The sequence below is a fragment of the Patagioenas fasciata genome, unplaced genomic scaffold, assembly GCF_037038585.1.
Source record: "Patagioenas fasciata isolate bPatFas1 unplaced genomic scaffold, bPatFas1.hap1 Unplaced_1, whole genome shotgun sequence".
In the NCBI taxonomy this organism is placed as follows: domain Eukaryota; kingdom Metazoa; phylum Chordata; class Aves; order Columbiformes; family Columbidae; genus Patagioenas; species Patagioenas fasciata.
This window is the reverse complement of record NW_027288510.1, coordinates 317,477-329,621: the sequence shown is the minus strand read 5'-3', so window position 1 is coordinate 329,621 and position 12,145 is coordinate 317,477.

The window sequence follows — 12,145 nt, the reverse complement described above, 5'->3', positions numbered from 1 at the left end:
TTCGCGTTCACTCCGAGGGAAACGGTCCGCTATTGCTTCTGTGCGTACAGACGCGATTCCCTTGTCTCTTGCGAACACAGGGAACTCTGTGCATCCAAATCTACAGGCTAAGGACGCGTCTGCATATGTTTTGGTGAACAATCGAGTGTGCGTGTTCTGACAGCTGCCTCTATGCAGACGTCTCCACAGAGCCACTTCTGAATGCCCCGCAGCCCAGGACTGAATGGATACACTAACAAGTGCACCGGTGTGAGCAACCACATATGCAGAAGGACGTCTTTCATCTCACAGAAGCGCGAACGTCTTGGCGTTCAAGCACATGGCAGAAACAAGGTGTGAACAGATGAGCTGCTGCTATTTTCTCCGTTCGGCATGCTTCGTTGTAGCTCTCTTGCCGGTCGCCGGCTTAGCGGCTTGCTTTGCGCGACTAGGTCTGCGGAGAGAAGGAGATAGCGCCGGAAACCTTGCCTTTTGCCTTCTTCGGCGCTGGAACCTGGTTGCTGCGCCTTCTCTTTGTCCATGTGCACACACACGATTCCTCAGCGAAAACCATGCAGAAACCTTTCCTCGAGCACCCAGGGATGTGCACCCAGCACCACGTGCACGCACACGCAGCTAGAGAAAAGCACCTACCTTTTCACACACTGATGCCTAAGCAAACGCGTGGCCACACACACGCACACATCCGCAAGCGCGCCTACTCCCATCTATTGAGGGAAAGACGGACGAGCAACGTCCTGACAGGCTTGAGGGGAAAAACGTCCGTTGATGGTTGGCGTACTGCACGCCCGCCTACGGGGCTGCAGGGGAATCCACATTTGGAAGGTACCTGAAGATGTGTGCCTGTTCTTGGAGCTCCGCTAGTAGGGTAGCAAAGACACTCGTAGGCAGTACTGAATGCTGCTCCGTGCTACTTCTCCTCCGGTGGCAAATGCTTCACAGTCGCCGGAGGAAAGACATGTAACAATCGATCTCCAAGAGAAACGAAACACATGATGCCATAAGGCGAAAGAATAGCAGGGCATCTCTTCACAAGCTTGTCCCTGATCTATAGCTGAGGGCAAACACTTGTGTGCTTGTGGGAGAGCCTGTGTCTTTCCTGGAAGCGTTTGGGAGTTTTGCTCAGACGCGTGTTTCCTCAAGTTCAAGAATCAAGATCTAGGATACCTGCAGACAGGTGCCTGTTTGTGTGGAGACAGTCTGTTTGAAACTGTGTTCCTCAGCGCCCGCTCTTTCTCCCCGTCGCTCCACACGCCTGGGAGTCCCTTTCTTTCTCTCCACAAGCACGTGTGTTGACTTCGTCGCACATGTGCATCTGCACAAGCGTTGAGCTCAGCAGAGTGAGTCTCTTGACACTTGATGTGCGTTGGCTGTGTCTGCGTGCTCCAGTGAAGAGAGAAACGGGAAATCATCTTGGTAGAGGCAACAAAGCAAAAGCGAGGCAGGATTGACATCTGCTCAACAGAGACGGATTCCCTGCGCTGACACAGTTCACAGTTACACGAGAAGCAATCTGAGCGCTCCATCGACCGGAGACGTGTTTCCCAAGAGGTCGTTTAGCGAGTGAACAGCAGTGTGCGCGACTTTCAGGAGTGTGCCTGGAAAGTGCCAGAATCAGCAGAGCACCTGTGCAAAAGCTGCTGCCTCTGTGACCGCACTGAGGCACGTTCCCGTGTCTGCGAGTATATAGACGGCTCTTTCGCGTTCACTCCGAGGGAAACGGTCCGCTATTGCTTCTGTGCGTACAGACGCGATTCCCTTGTCTCTTGCGAACACAGGGAACTCTGTGCATCCAAATCTACAGGCTAAGGACGCGTCTGCATATGTTTTGGTGAACAATCGAGTGTGCGTGTTCTGACAGCTGCCTCTATGCAGACGTCTCCACAGAGCCACTTCTGAATGCCCCGCAGCCCAGGACTGAATGGATACACTAACAAGTGCACCGGTGTGAGCAACCACATATGCAGAAGGACGTCTTTCATCTCACAGAAGCGCGAACGTCTTGGCGTTCAAGCACATGGCAGAAACAAGGTGTGAACAGATGAGCTGCTGCTATTTTCTCCGTTCGGCATGCTTCGTTGTAGCTCTCTTGCCGGTCGCCGGCTTAGCGGCTTGCTTTGCGCGACTAGGTCTGCGGAGAGAAGGAGATAGCGCCGGAAACCTTGCCTTTTGCCTTCTTCGGCGCTGGAACCTGGTTGCTGCGCCTTCTCTTTGTCCATGTGCACACACACGATTCCTCAGCGAAAACCATGCAGAAACCTTTCCACGAGCACCCAGGGATGTGCACCCAGCACCACGTGCACGCACACGCAGCTAGAGAAAAGCACCTACCTTTTCACACACTGATGCCTAAGCAAACGCGTGGCCACACACACGCACACATCCGCAAGCGCGCCTACTCCCATCTATTGAGGGAAAGACGGACGAGCAACGTCCTGACAGGCTTGAGGGGAAAAACGTCCGTTGATGGTTGGCGTACTGCACGCCCGCCTACGGGGCTGCAGGGGAATCCACATTTGGAAGGTACCTGAAGATGTGTGCCTGTTCTTGGAGCTCCGCTAGTAGGGTAGCAAAGACACTCGTAGGCAGTACTGAATGCTGCTCCGTGCTACTTCTCCTCCGCTGGCAAATGCTTCACAGTCGCCCGAGGAAAGACGTTTAACAATCGATCTCCAAGAGAAACGAAACACATGATGCCATAAGGCGAAAGAATAGCAGGGCATCTCTTCACAAGCTTGTCCCTGATCTATAGCTGAGGGCAAACACTTGTGTGCTTGTGGGAGAGCCTGTGTCTTTCCTGGAAGCGTTTGGGAGTTTTGCTCAGACGCGTGTTTCCTCAAGTTCAAGAATCAAGATCTAGGATACCTGCAGACAGGTGCCTGTTTGTGTGGAGACAGTCTGTTTGAAACTGTGTTCCTCAGCGCCCGCTCTTTCTCCCCGTCGCTCCACACGCCTGGGAGTCCCTTTCTTTCTCTCCACAAGCACGTGTGTTGACTTCGTCGCACATGTGCATCTGCACAAGCGTTGAGCTCAGCAGAGTGAGTCTCTTGACACTTGATGTGCGTTGGCTGTGTCTGCGTGCTCCAGTGAAGAGAGAAACGGGAAATCATCTTGGTAGAGGCAACAAAGCAAAAGCGAGGCAGGATTGACATCTGCTCAACAGAGACGGATTCCCTGCGCTGACACAGTTCACAGTTACACGAGAAGCAATCTGAGCGCTCCATCGACCGGAGACGTGTTTCCCAAGAGGTCGTTTAGCGAGTGAACAGCAGTGTGCGCGACTTTCAGGAGTGTGCCTGGAAAGTGCCAGAATCAGCAGAGCACCTGTGCAAAAGCTGCTGCCTCTGTGACCGCACTGAGGCACGTTCCCGTGTCTGCGAGTATATAGACGGCTCTTTCGCGTTCACTCCGAGGGAAACGGTCCGCTATTGCTTCTGTGCGTACAGACGCGATTCCCTTGTCTCTTGCGAACACAGGGAACTCTGTGCATCCAAATCTACAGGCTAAGGACGCGTCTGCATATGTTTTGGTGAACAATCGAGTGTGCGTGTTCTGACAGCTGCCTCTATGCAGACGTCTCCACAGAGCCACTTCTGAATGCCCCGCAGCCCAGGACTGAATGGATACACTAACAAGTGCACCGGTGTGAGCAACCACATATGCAGAAGGACGTCTTTCATCTCACAGAAGCGCGAACGTCTTGGCGTTCAAGCACATGGCAGAAACAAGGTGTGAACAGATGAGCTGCTGCTATTTTCTCCGTTCGGCATGCTTCGTTGTAGCTCTCTTGCCGGTCGCCGGCTTAGCGGCTTGCTTTGCGCGACTAGGTCTGCGGAGAGAAGGAGATAGCGCCGGAAACCTCGCCTTTTGCCTTCTTCGGCGCTGGAACCTGGTTGCTGCGCCTTCTCTTTGTCCATGTGCACACACACGATTCCTCAGCGAAAACCATGCAGAAACCTTTCCACGAGCACCCAGGGATGTGCACCCAGCACCACGTGCACGCACACGCAGCTAGAGAAAAGCACCTACCTTTTCACACACTGATGCCTAAGCAAACGCGTGGCCACACACACGCACACATCCGCAAGCGCGCCTACTCCCATCTATTGAGGGAAAGACGGACGAGCAACGTCCTGACAGGCTTGAGGGGAAAAACGTCCGTTGATGGTTGGCGTACTGCACGCCCGCCTACGGGGCTGCAGGGGAATCCACATTTGGAAGGTACCTGAAGATGTGTGCCTGTTCTTGGAGCTCCGCTAGTAGGGTAGCAAAGACACTCGTAGGCAGTACTGAATGCTGCTCCGTGCTACTTCTCCTCCGCTGGCAAATGCTTCACAGTCGCCCTAGGAAAGACGTTTAACAATCGATCTCCAAGAGGAACGAAACACATGATGCCATAAGGCGAAAGAATAGCAGGGCATCTCTTCACAGGCTTGTCCCTGATCTATAGCTGAGGGCAAACACTTGTGTGCTTGTGGGAGAGCCTGTGTCTTTCCTGGAAGCGTTTGGGAGTTTTGCTCAGACGCGTGTTTCCTCAAGTTCAAGAATCAAGATCTAGGATACCTGCAGACAGGTGCCTGTTTGTGTGGAGACAGTCTGTTTGAAACTGTGTTCCTCAGCGCCCGCTCTTTCTCCCCGTCGCTCCACACGCCTGGGAGTCCCTTTCTTTCTCTCCACAAGCACGTGTGTTGACTTCGTCGCACATGTGCATCTGCACAAGCGTTGAGCTCAGCAGAGCGTGTCTCTTGACAGTTGATGTGCGTTGGCTGTGTCTGCGTGCTCCAGTGAAGAGAGAAACGGGAAATCATCTTGGTAGAGGCAACAAAGCAAAAGCGAGGCAGGATTGACATCTGCTCAACAGAGACGGATTCCCTGCGCTGACACAGTTCACAGTTACACGAGAAGCAATCTGAGCGGTCCGTCGACCGGAGACGTGTTTCCCAAGAGGTCGTTTAGCGAGTGAACAGCAGTGTGCGCGACTTTCAGGAGTGTGCCTGGAAAGTGCCAGAATCACCAGGAGCATCTGTGCAAAAGCTGCTGCCTCTGTGACCGCATTGAGGCACGTTCGCGTGTCTGCGAGTATATAGACGGCTCTTTCGCGTTCACTCCGAGGGAAACGGTCCGCTATTGCTTCTGTGCGTACAGACGCGATTCCCTTGTCTCTTGCGAACACAGGGAACTCTGTGCATCCAAATCTACAGGCTAAGGACGCGTCTGCATATGTTTTGGTGAACAATCGAGTGTGCGTGTTCTGACAGCTGCCTCTATGCAGACGTCTCCACAGAGCCACTTCTGAATGCCCCGCAGCCCAGGACTGAATGGATACACTAACAAGTGCACCGGTGTGAGCAACCACATATGCAGAAGGACGTCTTTCATCTCACAGAAGCGCGAACGTCTTGGCGTTCAAGCACATGGCAGAAACAAGGTGTGAACAGATGAGCTGCTGCTATTTTCTCCGTTCGGCATGCTTCGTTGTAGCTCTCTTGCCGGTCGCCGGCTTAGCGGCTTGCTTTGCGCGACTAGCTCTGGGGAGAGAAGGAGATAGCGCCGGAAACCTCGCCTTTTGCCTTCTTCGGCGCTGGAACCTGGTTGCTGCGCCTTCTCTTTGTCCATGTGCACACACACGATTCCTCAGCGAAAACCATGCAGAAACCTTTCCACGAGCACCCAGGGATGTGCACCCAGCACCACGTGCACGCACACGCAGCTAGAGAAAAGCACCTACCTTTTCACACACTGATGCCTAAGCAAACGCGTGGCCACACACACGCACACATCCGCAAGCGCGCCTACTCCCATCTATTGAGGGAAAGACGGACGAGCAACGTCCTGACAGGCTTGAGGGGAAAAACGTCCGTTGACGGTTGGCGTACTGCACGCCCGCCTACGGGGCTGCAGGGGAATCCACATTTGGAAGGTACCTGAAGATGTGTGCCTGTTCTTGGAGCTCCGCTAGTAGGGTAGCAAAGACACTCGTAGGCAGTACTGAATGCTGCTCCGTGCTACTTCTCCTCCGCTGGCAAATGCCTCACAGTCGCCCTAGGAAAGACGTTTAACAATCGATCTCCAAGAGGAACGAAACACATGATGCCGTAAGGCGAAAGAATAGCAGGGCATCTCTTCACAGGCTTGTCCCTGATCTATAGCTGAGGGCAAACACTTGTGTGCTTGTGGGAGAGCCTGTGTCTTTCCTGGAAGCGTTTGGGAGTTTTGCTCAGACGCGTGTTTCCTCAAGTTCAAGAATCAAGATCTAGGATACCTGCAGACAGGTGCCTGTTTGTGTGGAGACAGTCTGTTTGAAACTGTGTTCCTCAGCGCCCGCTCTTTCTCCCCGTCGCTCCACACGCCTGGGAGTCCCTTTCTTTCTCTCCACAAGCACGTGTGTTGACTTCGTCGCACATGTGCATCTGCACAAGCGTTGAGCTCAGCAGAGCGTGTCTCTTGACACTTGATGTGCGTTGGCTGTGTCTGCCTGCTCCAGTGAAGAGAGAAACGGGAAATCATCTTGGTAGAAGCAACAAAGCAAAAGCGAGGCAGGATTGACATCTGCTCAACAGAGACGGATTCCCTGCGCTGACACAGTTCACAGTTACACGAGAAGCAATCTGAGCGGTCCGTCGACCGGAGACGTGTTTCCCAAGAGGTCGTTTAGCGAGTGAACAGCAGTGTGCGCGACTTTCAGGAGTGTGCCTGGAAAGTGCCAGAATCACCAGGAGCATCTGTGCAAAAGCTGCTGCCTCTGTGACCGCATTGAGGCACGTTCGCGTGTCTGCGAGTATATAGACGGCTCTTTCGCGTTCACTCTGAGGGAAACGGTCCGCTATTGCTTCTGTGCGTACAGACGCGATTCCCTTGTCTCTTGCGAACACAGGGAACTCTGTGCATCCAAATCTACAGGCTAAGGACGCGTCTGCATATGTTTTGGTGAACAATCGAGTGTGCGTGTTCTGACAGCTGCCTCTATGCAGACGTCTCCACAGAGCCACTTCTGAATGCCCCGCAGCCCAGGACTGAATGGATACACTAACAAGTGCACCGGTGTGAGCAACCACATATGCAGAAGGACGTCTTTCATCTCACAGAAGCGCGAACGTCTTGGCGTTCAAGCACATGGCAGAAACAAGGTGTGAACAGATGAGCTGCTGCTATTTTCTCCGTTCGGCATGCTTCGTTGTAGCTCTCTTGCCGGTCGCCGGCTTAGCGGCTTGCTTTGCGCGACTAGCTCTGGGGAGAGAAGGAGATAGCGCCGGAAACCTCGCCTTTTGCCTTCTTCGGCGCTGGAACCTGGTTGCTGCGCCTTCTCTTTGTCCATGTGCACACACACGATTCCTCAGCGAAAACCATGCAGAAACCTTTCCACGAGCACCCAGGGATGTGCACCCAGCACCACGTGCACGCACACGCAGCTAGAGAAAAGCACCTACCTTTTCACACACTGATGCCTAAGCAAACGCGTGGCCACACACACGCACACATCCGCAAGCGCGCCTACTCCCATCTATTGAGGGAAAGACGGACGAGCAACGTCCTGACAGGCTTGAGGGGAAAAACGTCCGTTGACGGTTGGCGTACTGCACGCCCGCCTACGGGGCTGCAGGGGAATCCACATTTGGAAGGTACCTGAAGATGTGTGCCTGTTCTTGGAGCTCCGCTAGTAGGGTAGCAAAGACACTCGTAGGCAGTACTGAATGCTGCTCCGTGCTACTTCTCCTCCGCTGGCAAATGCTTCACAGTCGCCCTAGGAAAGACGTTTAACAATCGATCTCCAAGAGGAACGAAACACATGATGCCGTAAGGCGAAAGAATAGCAGGGCATCTCTTCACAGGCTTGTCCCTGATCTATAGCTGAGGGCAAACACTTGTGTGGTTGTGGGAGAGCCTGTGTCTTTCCTGGAAGCGTTTGGGAGTTTTGCTCAGACGCGTGTTTCCTCAAGTTCAAGAATCAAGATCTAGGATACCTGCAGACAGGTGCCTGTTTGTGTGGAGACAGTCTGTTTGAAACTGTGTTCCTCAGCGCCCGCTCTTTCTCCCCGTCGCTCCACACGCCTGGGAGTCCCTTTCTTTCTCTCCACAAGCACGTGTGTTGACTTCGTCGCACATGTGCATCTGCACAAGCGTTGAGCTCAGCAGAGCGTGTCTCTTGACACTTGATGTGCGTTGGCTGTGTCTGCCTGCTCCAGTGAAGAGAGAAACGGGAAATCATCTTGGTAGAGGCAACAAAGCAAAAGCGAGGCAGGATTGACATCTGCTCAACAGAGACGGATTCCCTGCGCTGACACAGTTCACAGTTACACGAGAAGCAATCTGAGCGGTCCGTCGACCGGAGACGTGTTTCCCAAGAGGTCGTTTAGCGAGTGAACAGCAGTGTGCGCGACTTTCAGGAGTGTGCCTGGAAAGTGCCAGAATCACCAGGAGCATCTGTGCAAAAGCTGCTGCCTCTGTGACCGCATTGAGGCACGTTCGCGTGTCTGCGAGTATATAGACGGCTCTTTCGCGTTCACTCCGAGGGAAACGGTCCGCTATTGCTTCTGTGCGTACAGACGCGATTCCCTTGTCTCTTGCGAACACAGGGAACTCTGTGCATCCAAATCTACAGGCTAAGGACGCGTCTGCATATGTTTTGGTGAACAATCGAGTGTGCGTGTTCTGACAGCTGCCTCTATGCAGACGTCTCCACAGAGCCACTTCTGAATGCCCCGCAGCCCAGGACTGAATGGATACACTAACAAGTGCACCGGTGTGAGCAACCACATATGCAGAAGGACGTCTTTCATCTCACAGAAGCGCGAACGTCTTGGCGTTCAAGCACATGGCAGAAACAAGGTGTGAACAGATGAGCTGCTGCTATTTTCTCCGTTCGGCATGCTTCGTTGTAGCTCTCTTGCCGGTCGCCGGCTTAGCGGCTTGCTTTGCGCGACTAGCTCTGGGGAGAGAAGGAGATAGCGCCGGAAACCTCGCCTTTTGCCTTCTTCGGCGCTGGAACCTGGTTGCTGCGCCTTCTCTTTGTCCATGTGCACACACACGATTCCTCAGCGAAAACCATGCAGAAACCTTTCCACGAGCACCCAGGGATGTGCACCCAGCACCACGTGCACGCACACGCAGCTAGAGAAAAGCACCTACCTTTTCACACACTGATGCCTAAGCAAACGCGTGGCCACACACACGCACACATCCGCAAGCGCGCCTACTCCCATCTATTGAGGGAAAGACGGACGAGCAACGTCCTGACAGGCTTGAGGGGAAAAACGTCCGTTGACGGTTGGCGTACTGCACGCCCGCCTACGGGGCTGCAGGGGAATCCACATTTGGAAGGTACCTGAAGATGTGTGCCTGTTCTTGGAGCTCCGCTAGTAGGGTAGCAAAGACACTCGTAGGCAGTACTGAATGCTGCTCCGTGCTACTTCTCCTCCGCTGGCAAATGCCTCACAGTCGCCCTAGGAAAGACGTTTAACAATCGATCTCCAAGAGGAACGAAACACATGATGCCGTAAGGCGAAAGAATAGCAGGGCATCTCTTCACAGGCTTGTCCCTGATCTATAGCTGAGGGCAAACACTTGTGTGCTTGTGGGAGAGCCTGTGTCTTTCCTGGAAGCGTTTGGGAGTTTTGCTCAGACGCGTGTTTCCTCAAGTTCAAGAATCAAGATCTAGGATACCTGCAGACAGGTGCCTGTTTGTGTGGAGACAGTCTGTTTGAAACTGTGTTCCTCAGCGCCCGCTCTTTCTCCCCGTCGCTCCACACGCCTGGGAGTCCCTTTCTTTCTCTCCACAAGCACGTGTGTTGACTTCGTCGCACATGTGCATCTGCACAAGCGTTGAGCTCAGCAGAGCGTGTCTCTTGACACTTGATGTGCGTTGGCTGTGTCTGCCTGCTCCAGTGAAGAGAGAAACGGGAAATCATCTTGGTAGAAGCAACAAAGCAAAAGCGAGGCAGGATTGACATCTGCTCAACAGAGACGGATTCCCTGCGCTGACACAGTTCACAGTTACACGAGAAGCAATCTGAGCGGTCCGTCGACCGGAGACGTGTTTCCCAAGAGGTCGTTTAGCGAGTGAACAGCAGTGTGCGCGACTTTCAGGAGTGTGCCTGGAAAGTGCCAGAATCACCAGGAGCATCTGTGCAAAAGCTGCTGCCTCTGTGACCGCATTGAGGCACGTTCGCGTGTCTGCGAGTATATAGACGGCTCTTTCGCGTTCACTCCGAGGGAAACGGTCCGCTATTGCTTCTGTGCGTACAGACGCGATTCCCTTGTCTCTTGCGAACACAGGGAACTCTGTGCATCCAAATCTACAGGCTAAGGACGCGTCTGCATATGTTTTGGTGAACAATCGAGTGTGCGTGTTCTGACAGCTGCCTCTATGCAGACGTCTCCACAGAGCCACTTCTGAATGCCCCGCAGCCCAGGACTGAATGGATACACTAACAAGTGCACCGGTGTGAGCAACCACATATGCAGAAGGACGTCTTTCATCTCACAGAAGCGCGAACGTCTTGGCGTTCAAGCACATGGCAGAAACAAGGTGTGAACAGATGAGCTGCTGCTATTTTCTCCGTTCGGCATGCTTCGTTGTAGCTCTCTTGCCGGTCGCCGGCTTAGCGGCTTGCTTTGCGCGACTAGCTCTGGGGAGAGAAGGAGATAGCGCCGGAAACCTCGCCTTTTGCCTTCTTCGGCGCTGGAACCTGGTTGCTGCGCCTTCTCTTTGTCCATGTGCACACACACGATTCCTCAGCGAAAACCATGCAGAAACCTTTCCACGAGCACCCAGGGATGTGCACCCAGCACCACGTGCACGCACACGCAGCTAGAGAAAAGCACCTACCTTTTCACACACTGATGCCTAAGCAAACGCGTGGCCACACACACGCACACATCCGCAAGCGCGCCTACTCCCATCTATTGAGGGAAAGACGGACGAGCAACGTCCTGACAGGCTTGAGGGGAAAAACGTCCGTTGACGGTTGGCGTACTGCACGCCCGCCTACGGGGCTGCAGGGGAATCCACATTTGGAAGGTACCTGAAGATGTGTGCCTGTTCTTGGAGCTCCGCTAGTAGGGTAGCAAAGACACTCGTAGGCAGTACTGAATGCTGCTCCGTGCTACTTCTCCTCCGCTGGCAAATGCCTCACAGTCGCCCTAGGAAAGACGTTTAACAATCGATCTCCAAGAGGAACGAAACACATGATGCCGTAAGGCGAAAGAATAGCAGGGCATCTCTTCACAGGCTTGTCCCTGATCTATAGCTGAGGGCAAACACTTGTGTGCTTGTGGGAGAGCCTGTGTCTTTCCTGGAAGCGTTTGGGAGTTTTGCTCAGACGCGTGTTTCCTCAAGTTCAAGAATCAAGATCTAGGATACCTGCAGACAGGTGCCTGTTTGTGTGGAGACAGTCTGTTTGAAACTGTGTTCCTCAGCGCCCGCTCTTTCTCCCCGTCGCTCCACACGCCTGGGAGTCCCTTTCTTTCTCTCCACAAGCACGTGTGTTGACTTCGTCGCACATGTGCATCTGCACAAGCGTTGAGCTCAGCAGAGCGTGTCTCTTGACACTTGATGTGCGTTGGCTGTGTCTGCCTGCTCCAGTGAAGAGAGAAACGGGAAATCATCTTGGTAGAAGCAACAAAGCAAAAGCGAGGCAGGATTGACATCTGCTCAACAGAGACGGATTCCCTGCGCTGACACAGTTCACAGTTACACGAGAAGCAATCTGAGCGGTCCGTCGACCGGAGACGTGTTTCCCAAGAGGTCGTTTAGCGAGTGAACAGCAGTGTGCGCGACTTTCAGGAGTGTGCCTGGAAAGTGCCAGAATCACCAGGAGCATCTGTGCAAAAGCTGCTGCCTCTGTGACCGCATTGAGGCACGTTCGCGTGTCTGCGAGTATATAGACGGCTCTTTCGCGTTCACTCCGAGGGAAACGGTCCGCTATTGCTTCTGTGCGTACAGACGCGATTCCCTTGTCTCTTGCGAACACAGGGAACTCTGTGCATCCAAATCTACAGGCTAAGGACGCGTCTGCATATGTTTTGGTGAACAATCGAGTGTGCGTGTTCTGACAGCTGCCTCTATGCAGACGTCTCCACAGAGCCACTTCTGAATGCCCCGCAGCCCAGGACTGAATGGATACACTAACAAGTGCACCGGTGTGAG